Source organism: Bombina bombina, chromosome 10 (genome assembly GCF_027579735.1).
Source record: "Bombina bombina isolate aBomBom1 chromosome 10, aBomBom1.pri, whole genome shotgun sequence".
Taxonomy (NCBI): Eukaryota; Metazoa; Chordata; class Amphibia; order Anura; family Bombinatoridae; genus Bombina; species Bombina bombina.
In genome coordinates, this window is record NC_069508.1 from 57497168 (window position 1) to 57511663 (window position 14496).

Consider the following 14496-nt stretch of genomic DNA (forward strand, 5'->3'; position numbering starts at 1 on the left):
TTTGGTATGCAAACCTGGTGGAGATGTCATCTCTTCCACCTTGGAGACTTCCATTGAGAAAGGAACCTTCTACTTCAAGGGCCCTTCCTTCATCCAAGTCTAGTTTCTCTGAAGCTGACTGCTTGGAGATTGAACGCTTAATTTTATCTAACCGTGGATTTTCAGAATCGGTCATTGAGACCATTATTTAGGTTCGTAAGCCTGTGACTAGAAAGATTTACCATAAGATATGGCGTAAATATCTGTATTGGTGTGAATCCTAAGGCTACTCTTGGAGTAGAGTTCAGATTCCTAGAATTTTGTCTTTTCTCCAAAAAGGTTTGGAGAAGGGTTTATTGACAAGTTCGCTAAAGGGTCAAATATCTGTCTTGTCTATTTTGTTACGTAAACGTCTAGCGGACGTCCCCGACATACAATCGTTTTGTCAGGACTTGGTCAGGATCAGGCCTGTGTTTAAGCCGGTTACTCCTCCCTGGAGTCTTAACCTAGTTCTTAAAGTTCTTCAACAGGCTCCGTTTGAGCCTATGTTGGTTATGCAAAACTAGGGAATGGGTAATAAAAGGGATTATCTATCTTTTAAAACAGTAAATATTCTGGTGTAGATTGTCCCTTTTAAAATACCGAGTAAAATTCCTTCAGTATGGGGTATTTAGAGATGTGTGTGGTGTATGATTTGCAGGCAGCCATACTGTGTTGCCCAAGTTGTCCCAGTTTAGGATCGCCCTGTCTAGTGTAACCCATTGTTTATCTCCATTGTTAGAGCTCCAATTTAATAGTGTGTGCAAGAAGGTGGCTGATCGATATTTAGTAATATCTGGAACTCCCAGTCCCCGTTTTATTTTGGTAAATATAAAATGTTTTTATTTATTCGTGGTCTGATGCCATTTCAGATGGGTTTTTTTACGTGGCCCTGTAATTTGTGGATACATTTGTAGGGTAACTTATGATATAGGTAGTTCCTGTAGTACATATAAGATTCTCAGCACAACATTCATTTTAACTACACTCATTCTACCTACCCAATATATAGATTTGTTTCTCCATTTGGAGAGGTCTCCTATGATAGTGTTTTCAAGTAGTTTGTAATTGGATTCAAATAATGTCTGGGGAGATGAAATTCCCAAGATACTTTAAAAAAAATATGTTTGAAGATGTAAAGGGTAACCTATTATAACCCCTTAATGACCACAATGTACCCTGTATGTCACTGGTTGTTAAGGGTTTTTTCAGGACATAATAGCACAAGTCTAGCAAGAACACGCTATTAATGCACTCCCTCCAGCAGGCTTTGTGGAATAAAGCAGTCTCAACGCTGGTGGCAAGACCGCGCTATAAAACAATCAAGCCCCAAAAAAAGGCCAGCGACATACAGGGTATGTCGCTGGTCCTTAAGGGGATAACCTGGATAAGGTTTTTTGAGATATTGATATGTTCAAGATCTCTGATTTTCTCAGGTTAAGTTGAAAGTCAGAAACTTAGCCATAGTCTTTAAAAAACTGTAAAACTTTTGAGAGTGATGTATTTTGGTTCATAAGGGTTAGCAACACTTTGTCAGCGTACATGGGCAGTTTATATTCAGATTCACCAATTAATCCCTGAGTCATTTCTTATCTTATGAGCTTGTGTCTCGATAGATAATGCAAATAGTATGGGTGACAGAGGAGAGCCCTGTCTTGTCCCATTGGTTATGTGAAATTTATCTGAGAGTAGACTAATTACTTTAACATTTGCTGAGAGGGAATCATATAAGTTGAATACATTTGTGACTGAAATTCATATGGGACTGTGTTTTCTTTTTAAAAATGGGCAATTCACTCTATCAAAGTTTTTTTCTGCTTCTGTAGAGATGAGTACTGCAGGGATCTGGGTGTGTGTGCGCATGTGCAATGAGTTGTAAAACCTTAAGGGTGTTGTCTCTTGCTTCCTTCCCTGGTGTAAACCCCACCTGATCTAAATGTATCAATATGGTTAGAAATCTGTTTATTCTGTTGGCTAACATTTTGGTAAACATTTTTATGTCCATGTTTTATAAGGATATTGGACATAAATTTTCTGGGCAATCTGGGGGTTTACCTGGTTTGGGTAATACCGTAATGTGGGCCACCTACATGCTAGGTGGTAACCCGCCTTTGTCAAGGAGAGTATTGAATAGTGTGGAAAGGTGGAGTGTTAGTTGCACAGTGAAAGTTGTATAGTATTTTATGCCAAAACCGTCTGGCCCAGGGTTTTCCCATTAGGCATGTTTTTTTACTGCATTAGAGATTTCTTCAGTGGAGATTGGGGACTCTAGGTATACTGAGTCTTCAGGAGTGGGATTAGGTAATTAGAGGTTCGAAAAATAATACTCTGTGGTTCTCATTTTGTACACCTTCCGGGCAGTTGGTTAGGTGAATGGGATTGTTTCCAAGGTTGTATGAAGAAGAGTAATACTTTTTGAAGATGTTTGCTATTGCTATGCTGTCCTTAAGTGTTTTTACTTTTTGTCTTTTGTTTCTATCATGATTCAGATAGAACATGCAATGTTTAGCAACTTTCTAATTTACTCCTATCATCAATTATTCTTGGTTCTCTTGCTATCTTTATTTAAAAGGTGGGATTTTATCATCTCATTAGTCTGCATGTGGGAGACTAATAAACCTGTGATATTTAATTACCCTGAATTTGTGGCCTCCTTTTGAACGGTATTTGATGTCCCGGCTCGCTCATCCTCTGCGGCCAAATGACACATTTACATTTAGCAAGGTATGAGATCTGTAGCCTAGCATTGCAGCAGAGGTAGATTGGAACAATTAAGCCCTTGTTTCCGCCTTCTCTCATGGGCTTTCAGATGCGATTAAAGACGAGTTTGCTGCCAGAGATATACTAGAAGATCTTGAGGCCTTGGTGTCTTTTCTAATCCTAATTGATATCAGACTTAGAGAGACCCTCCTTCAAGGAGCGCTTGCGGAAGCCTCCTGTCCAGTTGTCTCCTACGTTTTTGTTCCCACCCATGCCTCCCTCACCTCCCATACCTCCTGGTTCCAAGACACCAGGTACTGCTGAGCCTATGCAGCTGGGATTTGCGTGCCTCTCCACGGCGGATAAGGCCTTTAGGAGGGGCTCTGCCTCTATTGTGGGCTACAAGGCCACCTTAAGTGTGATGACTATTCCTATCCACCCAGCAGTCACTATGGGGAGAGTGTGGGCATGAAGGGTTTTAATAGCACTCAGCCACTGGTTCCCTTAAGTTTAACTCTACAAAGGACCTAAAGGGACACCAAATTAACCCCCAGATCCTGCCTACACCACTCCAGATTAACAATGTGAGTTATTGGAAACCCAATAATTCACACAACTAACAATTAGGTAACGTGTCTTTAACCATCTCCTCTTCAAAGTGTGAATTCAGATATTAGAGCCCAAAAGGCAGAATTAGATTATTATATGTTTAATAACAAAAGACGAATACAGGTTACACAGTGCCAAATTACAAAAAAAACAAGACATACAAAAATAAACAATAAATGCAGGGCTGCAGTTCTTTTAAATAAAATAGGACATAAAATAAACACAATACCTATAATTATTATCCAGATTTCAATAGGTCTGTGGAGAACTCCTTTAGATGTTACTGCTTCTTGTCCCAGGCAAGTTCTCTATACTTTTTCTGTTAAATTCAATTATATCTTAGTCTCCCTTTGTCTTGTCAAGACCACCACCCTTTTGTTAATTTAAGGATTTAAAGAGATAACAGGCACCAGGAGGAGGGGGGGAAGGGATCTTTAGCTCACTGCATTCCTTAACAAACAGATTTTACACAAGGAAAAAGCAGTTCATATTAACCTGGGAATGCTGAGATCACAATACCACCTCTGCCGGGTAGCTAATCCAGGTATTAACTACTCATGAGTGTATCATGACACCTCCCCCTTTAAGATGGAGGAAAGAGGGGTTCAGCCCACGCTGAGCCCCTATGTCTACCTAAACCCTAATCTTTTACGTTCATAATACCAGTTCTGCCCATTTTGCACACTGTTTCCATTAATTCGCCGACTGCAGAAGATAGCATCAGCTGACATCATTTCCTTTGCTGGATATCATACACTCCTTGCACTCACTCGTGAAGGGATCTAGAGCCCCCTCAGGGTAACTCACTAGTGGAATAAAGGCAGTGCTTGCACAGCTTAGGCCAGATAGTCCACTGTTCACATCTACCCCTGTATGCTCTGTAGGTGTAGCAGGTTCACTAGTCACTGTAGCTGCTGGCCTCATACATTCTCTATCCAGGTCACACACAACTATGTGAGAGTTGTAGGGTGAAGTTCCATTTACCTCTCCCTTTCCTTCCCATATGCTATCACTGTAAGGTGGCGTTACACAAAAACCTAGGATCCCATCCTGTGCTACCCTCTCTAACAAGGGAGAGTTACTCTGGCCTCTACACCAGCCTGACATCCCTCACTGAGTGCATTTTACCTCAGGGGGAACCATAAAAGAAGCCTCTTCTCCTGCCCCCTGTTCACCACACTCAGATGGCACACAACACTCAGGCACCAGACATGTCACACTGGCCATTTTACCACACTCCGCACATACTACCTTTTCCTGGGGTATAGCAATCCCAGTTTCCAGTGTCACTTCACTAGGTCCTGGCACTGAACACTTTGTCTCCCTCTTCGGCATGCAATACTGGTTCAAGCACAGAAGGGCACACACACTCAGTCTGCCCTTCTGCCCAGCCCTACTGCCCTCTCACATTCCCACACATTACAACAGGCATCACATGTTCACAGCATCCAGCAACCTCTAGAACATCATCCTATCTTTGCCCCCCACTCTCAATCCAAAGCAGGGGCAAGTCAAGCTCTCCCATTAGTCCCTCTACCCTAGGGCCTGGCGCTTGACATATGTTGTCATCATCATTGGCAGTATATCCCTTTTCATTGAAACAAGACATTACTGGTACAAGCTAAGGTAAATCTGCATTAACCCTAGGCTCTCTTACCCAGCAACCATGTTTAAGAGAATCAACATTGCCACAATCATTTACAATACATCCCTCCTCACTAGAACAAGACATTGTTGGTTTAAATACAGGCAGAACAGCAATTACCCTCAGCTTCCCCTCCCAGCAACCATGTTCAAAGGAAGTATTCTCCATCCTTTGATAGGATACCTTCGGCCCTAGTGTCGCTAGAGATATGTCCATCCCCAGCCTCCCCTCCGGGTTCCCCAAAGATTCACACAGTATCTCAGTTGGGGCCAGGCCCTTTGTTGGCCCTTCCATATTGCAGGTGTTGTCTTCTGGGGCATACTCCCAAATCATCCCCCAGTAAAACATAAACAGGGATATCCGCAGAGATCCCCACCTCCTGCAAACCTTTTCCCACACCCCAATCTAGGTACACCCGTACCACAGGCACTGCTGGGCAAACTCCCCCAATTCATTGAATGGACACAGTTCTCCCTGGTATACTGTCCTCCGGCTTTACTATTCCAAGAGGTACCAAGGTAACCAAAGCTCCACTATACCCACTCGGTCACCCACAGATACCCTCTGTAGGTTATCTCACCTCTTCTTCCTTGTGAACCCACCCACAAACAAAACAGCTGCTGGTCCCCCAGCCACATCCCCACCCTCAGGCTTCTTATTCTTTGGGCAGGTAAAACTCAGATGCCCCCTCTGGTTACAATGAAAACACTGGCAGGTATCCCCCTGACCCGATGTGGCCCCTGCCCCCCTGGCTGTAGGGTGTAGAGGAGATGGTCTCTCTGATGGCTTGGTTGCCATTTTTTTTTTCATTTTGGGGATCCAGCTTGCACAGTTTCCTGCCTTGCTGCAGGTGCTCTGTTGTTGGCATAATCATTAGCCAGGTCTGTAGCCTCTGCAACAGTTTTGGGCTTTCTGTCCAGAATCCATTCTCTGGCCTCAGGACTGTGTATGCAGGAATTGCTCCAGGTTCATCAAATCCTCCAAAGCATCATACGGGATGATTTTTAGGCCCCCAGTCCATTGCTAAAAACAGCCCTCAGCTGTGCAACATTATCTGTGCAGCTGTCACCTATACCTTGCTGGACACTCCAAAAACATTTCCATTAGAATTCTGGAGTGAGGTTAAAGCTTTTTTATAAGGCTGTTTTTATGGCCTCACAGTCTTTGTTCATCCTCCACTGGCAGGGAAGCAAATACATCCAGGGCTTTACCCTCAAGGAAGAGCTAAATAGCGAACCCATTGCTCTTGGGGCAGCTGATACTGCCTGCATACTTTCCCAAAGCCCCTCAGAAAAACATCCAAGTGAGTGTTCTTTTCTAAAATTGGAAAATACTCCAGGCAGGGTTTCTCTGTTGCTGGTTCCCCACGATCACTGTGTGGGGAGACAGGCTAGTTCGGTTTATCTGCAAAGCCTCTAGCTCATGTCTCTGTTGAGCCTCCTTTTCCTCTCTCTCCATCTATCTCTATGCAGCCTCTCTCTTTCTCTCTCTCTCTCTCTCTTAAAGCCTGAGGATCAATTCCAGTTTTAGTTGTGGTTCAGCATCTCCCAAGTACCTGGGTGCTGTTAGTAGCTCAGACTGCATGGTACTCACAGGGTTAACAGTGTTAGGTACCAGCTCTTGGGTCACAGGTTCAACAGTAACCCTTTCTGTGTCTGTTTCTTGCTCTGCTGTGATGCAATCTGCCTGATACAGCTCCTGGATCAACTGCTCCTTTGTTTTGCCAAAAGTTGTTATTGCTCTTTCTTGAAAAAGCAACTCAAGTGACTCCTTGGGCATCTTTCTGTATGCTTCCATACTGCACTGTATGTCTGTAATGAGGCACTGATTTCTGATTCACACCTGGGTCCAGTCACCTCTCTGGGGACACTTTTCCTGTGTATCCAGCTTTGGCCCTGATACAGCTAGCTGGCCTGCTGTCGAAAGCCATCCTGCTTCCTCTGGCACATTTGGGTGCCGCTACACTTTGTGAGTACCCTGCATCTCATATGTGCTGTTACTTTTTGGGTTATTGATTCACACATATGGCACCTCTTTCCTTTCCTTGTTATCTATGGCACTGATTTCTGCCTTAATAAATAACACAAAAAACATGTAATTTATTTTAGCACTATACAAATAGCACTAACGGTGTGACGATTATGTCTATCCACCCAGCCGTCACTATTGGGAGAGTGTGGGCATGAAAGGGTTAATAGCACTCAGCCTCTGGTTCTCTTACCTTTAACTCTACAGAGGACCTAAAGGCACACCAAATTAACCCCCAAATCCTGCCTACACCACCCCAGATTAACAATGCTGCCACCACCAAGAGTTTTGAATAAGGGTGTATTGGAAATCCAAATACTCACACAACAATTGTTATTAGGTAATGTCACGTGCCTTTAAGCTTGTCTTTTCAGAGTGTGAATTCAGATATTAGAGCCCAAAGACAGAATTAGATTATTATATGTTTAATAACAAAAGATGAATATAGGTTACACAGTGCCAAATTACAAAAAACAGAAGACATACAAAATAAACAATAAATGCAGAGAGGCAGTTCTTTAAAATAAAATAGGACATAAAATAAACACAATACCTATAATTATTATCCAGATTTCAATAGGTCTGTGGAGAACTCCTTTAGATGTTACTGCTTCTTGTCCCAAGCAAGTTCTGAATACTTTTTCTGTTACATTCAATTATATCTCAGTCTCCATTTGTCTTGTCAAGACCACCACCCTTGTGTTCATTTACGATTATCTAAAGAGATAACAGGCACCAGGAGGAGGGGGGAAGGGGTCTTTAGCTTACTGCATTCCTTAACAAATACATATTTTACACAAGGAAAGAGCAGTTCAGATTAACCTGGCAATGCTGAGACCACAATACCACCTCTGCTGGATAGCTAATCCAGATATTAACTACTCATCATGAGTGAATCATGACAGTAAGTCTTGTCCTACACGTCTGGGAGACGCCCGCACCTAAGGTCCTGTCAGGGACAGATCTTAGGTGGTTTATCCTCGTCCCCAGAAACTCTAAAAGAGAAACCTTTGGTCACCGTTATCTTTCCTGGGTGGACTCCTCCATAGTCACCAAGGCTTATGTAGACTCCGGTGCTGCGGGATATTTCATTGATCCTGCTTTTGTGTCACAGCACTCCAGTCTGCTCCACTTGCTATTGAAGCCATTGATGGCAGGCCCCTTTGTTACTCATTAAACTGCTCCGTTATCCATGGCTATTGGGACTCTCCATTATGAAACGCTCAAGTTCTAGGTGATAACCTCTCCACATTTTCCAAAAGCACAATCCAGTCTCGACTGGCGTAGGTCTGAAATATTGTCATTGTCCCCCCAAAATGTAGTTCCACTTGTCTCCGGAAACCATTCAAAGTCTTGTGCACTTCTTCAGTATCTCGACTGCCAGAGGAGTACAGAGAGTTCCAAGATGTTTTTGACAAAGTGCGGGCCAGTATGTTGCCTCCTGACCAGTCTTACGATTGTACCATTGACTTTCCATCCAGAGCCATTTCTCCTCAGGTTTACTCTTTGTCTGTTGCGGAGAATAGAGGCATGGAGGACTATCTTCCCGATATCGTGGGGGATCATCTGCAAATCCTCCTCTCCCCCAGGGGCTGGCTTCTTCTTCGTGAAGAAGAAGGGTGGCGAGTTAAGACCATGTATCGATTATAGGGGTCTTAATCGTCTTACCATTAAAAATGCTTACCCTATTCCGCTTATCACAGAACTCTTTGACAACCTCAATGGAGCTACAGTCTTTTCTAAACTCAATCTGAGAGGAGCTTACAATCTTGATCAAATCTTGATCAAAGAGAGCCATGAATGGAAAATGGCATTTAACACCAGGAGTGGGCATTCTGAATATCTTGTAATGCCCTTTGGCCTATTCAATATTCCTGATATTTTCTAGGAAGATATTAAATATTTGCTATGAGATGTGTTGCAACAGTGTTGTGGTGTATTTAGACAACATCCTCATATACTCACCCACACTTGTGGCTCATCGTTCTGATGTCACATGGGTACTTCAGAAACTACGTGAGAACGGCCTGTTATGCAAACACAAGAAATGTTCCATCAAACTCGTCACCTTCTTAGGTTATGTAATTTTCCGCTGCAGGGTTCTCAATGGATCCTGACAAGTTATCTGTAGTTCTGCAGTGGCTTCGCCCAGTTGGTCTCCGGTCTATTCAACGTTTTATGGGCTTCGCCAAGTACTATAGAAAATGTATTAAAAACTTTTATTCCTTGGTCAAACCTATCATGGACATGACCTGTAAATAGAATGATCCACTCCATTGGTCACCTACTGCAATTAAGGCATTTGAGAGTCTTAAAACTGCCTTTGCTGCCTCCCTGGTTCTGACTCATCCTAACCCTGCTCTTCCTTTCATTTTAGAGGTCGGTTCATCTGAGACAGGAGTAGGCGCTCTCTTGTATCAACCTCCTACACCTTGCATCCATGTGGTTTATTCTCTAATAAATTGTCCCCAGCGGAATCCAATTACAAAATTGGCGACAGGGAATCAATGGGCATAATTTTGGCACTCAAGGAATGGAGGCACCTTCTCTAAGGTACTAGCATACCGGTGCTCATACTTACTGACCACAAGAATTTGACTTACCTATCTGAAGCTTAATGTTTGTCGCACAGGCCAGATAGCGCTACTTTTGTCTCAGTTCAATTATGTGGTCTCCTACCTGCCTGGTGGTAAGAATGTTAGGGCTGATGCCATCTCTCAACAATTTTCACCTCTGTCAAAAGAGGATTCTGTACCCACTCCAATTATATCCCCTGACCATATTTTGCCCACCATACGTACCAGGAGGTTGGCAGAGATGTATCAGAAGTTTGTTTTCGTCTCTTATAGAGGGTAGTACTCTTTGACATGGGACGGGAGTTTTAAGTAATCCTGTCAGTCTCTCAGTGAGGGCTTGGATGAAAGTTAGAGTCCGGAGATGCAGGAAGAGTCTTTCTGCGAAACCATCCTGACTCATTTTAACAGCTCCACAAGCAATCAGCATTGTCGAACTTCGCTTCGCTGCCTGCTTTCTTCTCTCAAGTCCATGGCGGAGGAGAGGCTACTATCCGTCACACTTGAAGGGCCGTGTTCCTGTTCCACGGCGTAGATTCCGGTAAGATCATTTTATTTTACTTCTTCATGATTGTACTGTAACTCATTTGTTCCTATTATCTCACATGAAAAATGCAGGGTCTCAGTGGGACTCCTTTAGTATCTTGGAATCAAGGGTTAATATTTCCTGAGGGGGGTTATTGAACACGTTTTTTTCTAATCATGTTTTTTATGTGATTCAATCTGCTTATGTGTAATGTAATTGGGCTCGTGGCTTTTTGGAACATAACGGCCTTTCGAAGTGACGTGACCTTACAGTCGAGCGCGTTTTTTTTTGGACTGTATGGTTCACCTTGTGACCGGGCGTGTTTACGTTCTGGTCTCCCATTTCCGCATTCCTGACTGTGTGGCGACAGAGAATTCTAGTCCACTGTTGTCTGGTTCATAGGAGGTGGTGAGTGCCCCAGCCATTGTGGGTGTCAGGTGCCATTTAAATTGTTTTATATTTAGTCCATTTTTTGGTATCCTTTATCCAGTTATGTAGGATACTGATGTTGAGATTGTTCAACTTTCTGATTCAGATTCTTTGTCCTGTCACAAATGCGAATTGGCCCCATTGACTCAGGTTGGTCAGTTATGTTCTTTAGGCCGTTCTAGAGTGCCTTGTTCCTCGGGCTCGGGGATTCAAGGGACTGGTGAGCCATCCGCCTCGGGGGACCCTATCCTCCAGGAGGTGAGTTCCCTACCGCTCCCTACTACTACACATGCGGGTAACCCAATTTATGTTTTTTCCTCCTCTGAGGGTGGATTGTTCCTCCCGGAGGTTGTGGCATGTTTCCGCTTTTACATACTTTTGGCGCATGCGCGTCTACAAAGTCTAGATGTTTATTTGCGATTGTGCCCCTGGTCTCTCGGCCACAGGAGGGTATGTGCAGTTCCCTGCGGGTGTAACTGTTCCTGAGTGTTGTGCCTTTTGCTACAGACTGGCTCGCCTTCGTGTTCTACTCGGACACATTTTTTAGCTGTTTGGGGACCCTATCCTTCTCGGTTATGGGGCTCTTCAGTCTTCTCCTTCGAATGGCTCACCTCGTTAGACATGGGGGGATGAAGTAATCTCTTTTAAGTCTTGTTATCGAGATCCTTCCCAGTTTTGTTGGATCTTTCTGTTCTTCTTCTGATCTTTCCTTTTTGGACTTGTTCCTCTAGTGGTACTCTTCTTCATTGAGACCTCTTGGTTTGTCCGTTTCTCCTTGTGGATGGGTCACCTTCGGGGGACTTGAATTCCCTTCGGAAGTTGGTTATTCCTTTTTCGGGATATTAGACAGTGAGGTATTTTGGGCTCCAGTGAGGGATCCTTCCCCGGTGTTGGGAATGCTCTGCATCTCCTTGGGATAGAAGAGGTCCTAGTGGTTTTCCACTCATATGGTTCAGGTACTGCCATCCAAACCCATGTTTTACTGTCCTCTGACTTCGAATCTGAGGTGATGTGGAGGCTTGATGTTGCTCTGTTTGGGTGGCTTGTCCTCACTATTCCCCTTGTGTCTGAGCTTGTGGCTAGCTGGATAGAGAGCTCAGCATACTAATGCTCTGTGGCTACTCTGTACTGTAACAAACCGAGGGTTTCTAGTTCGATCCCCGCCGAGGTCTACTCAGCCTTTCCTCCTTTAGAGGTTGATAAAATGAGCAGCACCTTGTGTCCCTTAGGGGGATTAGCCACACTTTCAAGCACAATCATGTTAATGATGCATGGACGTCTTCCCTTTGGGTCGGGACTTGCAAGGGCTTCGTGCTCTTGTTATCTGGATTTTTCCCTGGGAGGTCTGTTGTTTTTTAATCAGGCGAGGGATTTATGTGCCTGGAAGATTGTGTAATCTAAACATTTGTGGGACCCAGACTTCTTGTCCTTATCTTCCGGTTGTCGAGGGTTTTACTCTGCGATTTCTCTTTCTGAATTCTCGCCGCAGGATGTTACCGGACCTTATGATCCTAGCACTGGCCTTTGGTTTCCAGTTTCCAGGGTACTTGGGCTTTGCCCTTGTTCTGGTTGTTCTGTTTTACAACTTGGCCAGATTTATTGAGAGCAGGGGATCCTTGGGCCTTGCCTTGTGCCGAACGATATGGTTCCCTTGGGACAACCAACTAACGTGACCTGATGGTGGGCTTTCCTGCCTAACAAACGGAAGGTTTGCGGTTGCTCAGCTGTCACTTTTGGCACCTGTTATGTGTGCTAGCACAATGGTGTTTTAAGGGGTTCTTCCGTGTTCATCAATGATCATCTTTTTAGGGGCCTCTCCTGTGTTCGGGAGGTTGGAACAGATGTTTATCTGGTTTGGAGATTGGTCTGCTCTTTGAGTTGTTCCTTTCCATCTGGGGCACTTGTGGCTCTGCATTGAGACTTAGTTGGGTGGTCTAACACCTGCCCATTTTTCTTTAGGTTGAAGTGGCTGTGTCCATTCTTCCGCACTTTTGGGGGCCAGTTTTGCAGTTCGTCTCGGTTCCCTTACTTTCCGGTCTGCCATTGCTGGGGCTGGTCCGGCTAGGTGTAGGATCTGAGATCTGTTGTTCATCTTCAGGTCTTGGGGGTGCCAGTCTACCTTCTTTTTCAGAGGTTCAGTGCCTCTCCCCCTTTGAGATCTTTGAGTGGGCTTGGCGTCCTGGATTGCCTGGAGAGTGTCCTCTGTCTTGGAGGTTGGGCAATTTCTGTCTTGGGCCGCTTCTTCCTTATGAATAGTGTTTTCTCCATGTCTTCCTATGGATGGCTGCATGTTACGGGACTCAGATGTTTATTTTCTGAGTTTGCTGCTAGTAATTTTCTGTTTGTTCAGTCCCTGAAATCTGACGTTTTAAGAACTTTGTCTTCAGCTGTCTTTTTCGGTGCTGTTGCACGATGTTTGGGAGATGTTTCTTCTCCCTGATAATGCCCGGTTACTCCTTGTGGGTTGGGCGTCGTCTCCCCTTGGTCTCAGGATCCATGTGGGTTTCTGTGGACTTGGCCTTCCTTTGAAGGAGGCTTTTCCTTTATTGGATCTTGATGTACCTTTTGGGTATGTCTTTGGTTCACCCTTGTCCTCTCCCTTTTGGGGATTTTGGTACTGTACTAGTAAGGGTTGCGTGGGGACCAGCTGCTGGGCGACGGTTCTCCTGGAGGAGTGTTGGCTCAGTGAGTTTGCTTTGCCGTCTCTGTTTAGACTTTCGGACTATCTGCGGGTCAGTGCCCTTGGCGTCTTTTCCTCCTAGTTTTTTTGCCCGGCTCAGACGAAGCGGGAGTTGGTTGGGTTGTGTTTTTTTTCAGGCCTGGTGCCCTCAGAATGGGCCACCTATTGTACCCTCCCGTTTTTGCATTCAGTATCCTCTATAGCTTGGGTATTGTTTTCCCAAAAGTAATTAATGCAGCTGGGGACTCTTTTCATTTACGAAGAAAAACTTAAATTATGCTTACCTGATACGTTTCTTTTCTTCAGATGGAAAGAGTCCACAGCTCCCCACCCGTATTTTTCCTGTAGGGCGTCTGTTATTTTTTATTCTTCTGGCACCTTTTCACCCTGGTATTTCTTCTACTGTTCCTTGTTCCTCTGCAGAATGACTGGGGGATGAGGGAAGTGGGAGGAGTATTTAAGCCTTTGGCTGGGGTGTCTTTGCCTCCTCCTAGTGGCCAGGTTGTTAATTCCCAAAAGTAATGAATGCAGCTGTGGTTTTTCAAGCTCATCTACTATGTTACTATGTTATATTCTGCCAATAACAAATATGGCAGTGGGTAATGGGAGGGTAAGATAGCTTTTAGGGGGATCAGGGAGGTGGGAGGGCGTAGAAGGACCCCTACACTACAGAAATAAAGGAATATAAAAAGTCCTAAACTGCATACTGGCAGATTGTCTGCCAGTACCTAAGATGGTGGTGACCAGTGGATGGGGAGGGAAAAACATAATTTATGCTTACCTGATAAATTTATTTATTTCCGGATATGGTGAGTCTACGGAATCATCATTCACTAGTGGGAATATCTCTCCTGACCAGCAGGAGGTGGCAAAGAGCATCACAGCAAAAACTGTTAAATACCACTACACTTACCCACAATCCCCAGTCATTCAACAAAAAGGAAAGGAGAAAGGAAGTAATATAAGGTGCCTGATGTTTATAGAAAAATAAACTGTCTTAAATAAAGGGTGGGCCATGGACTCACCATATCCAGAAATAAATTTATCAGGTAAGCATAAATTTATGTTTCCTTTCCTAAGATATGGTGAGTCCACGGAATCATCAATTACTAGTGGGAATTAATACCCAAGCTAGAGGACACAGATGATAAGGGAGGGACAAGACAGGTAACCTAAACAGAAGGCACCACTGCTTGAAGAACCTTTCTCCCAAAAGAAGCCTCAGCCGAAGCAAAAGTATTGAATTTGTAAAATATTGAAAAAGTGTGTAAGGATGACCAAGTAGCAG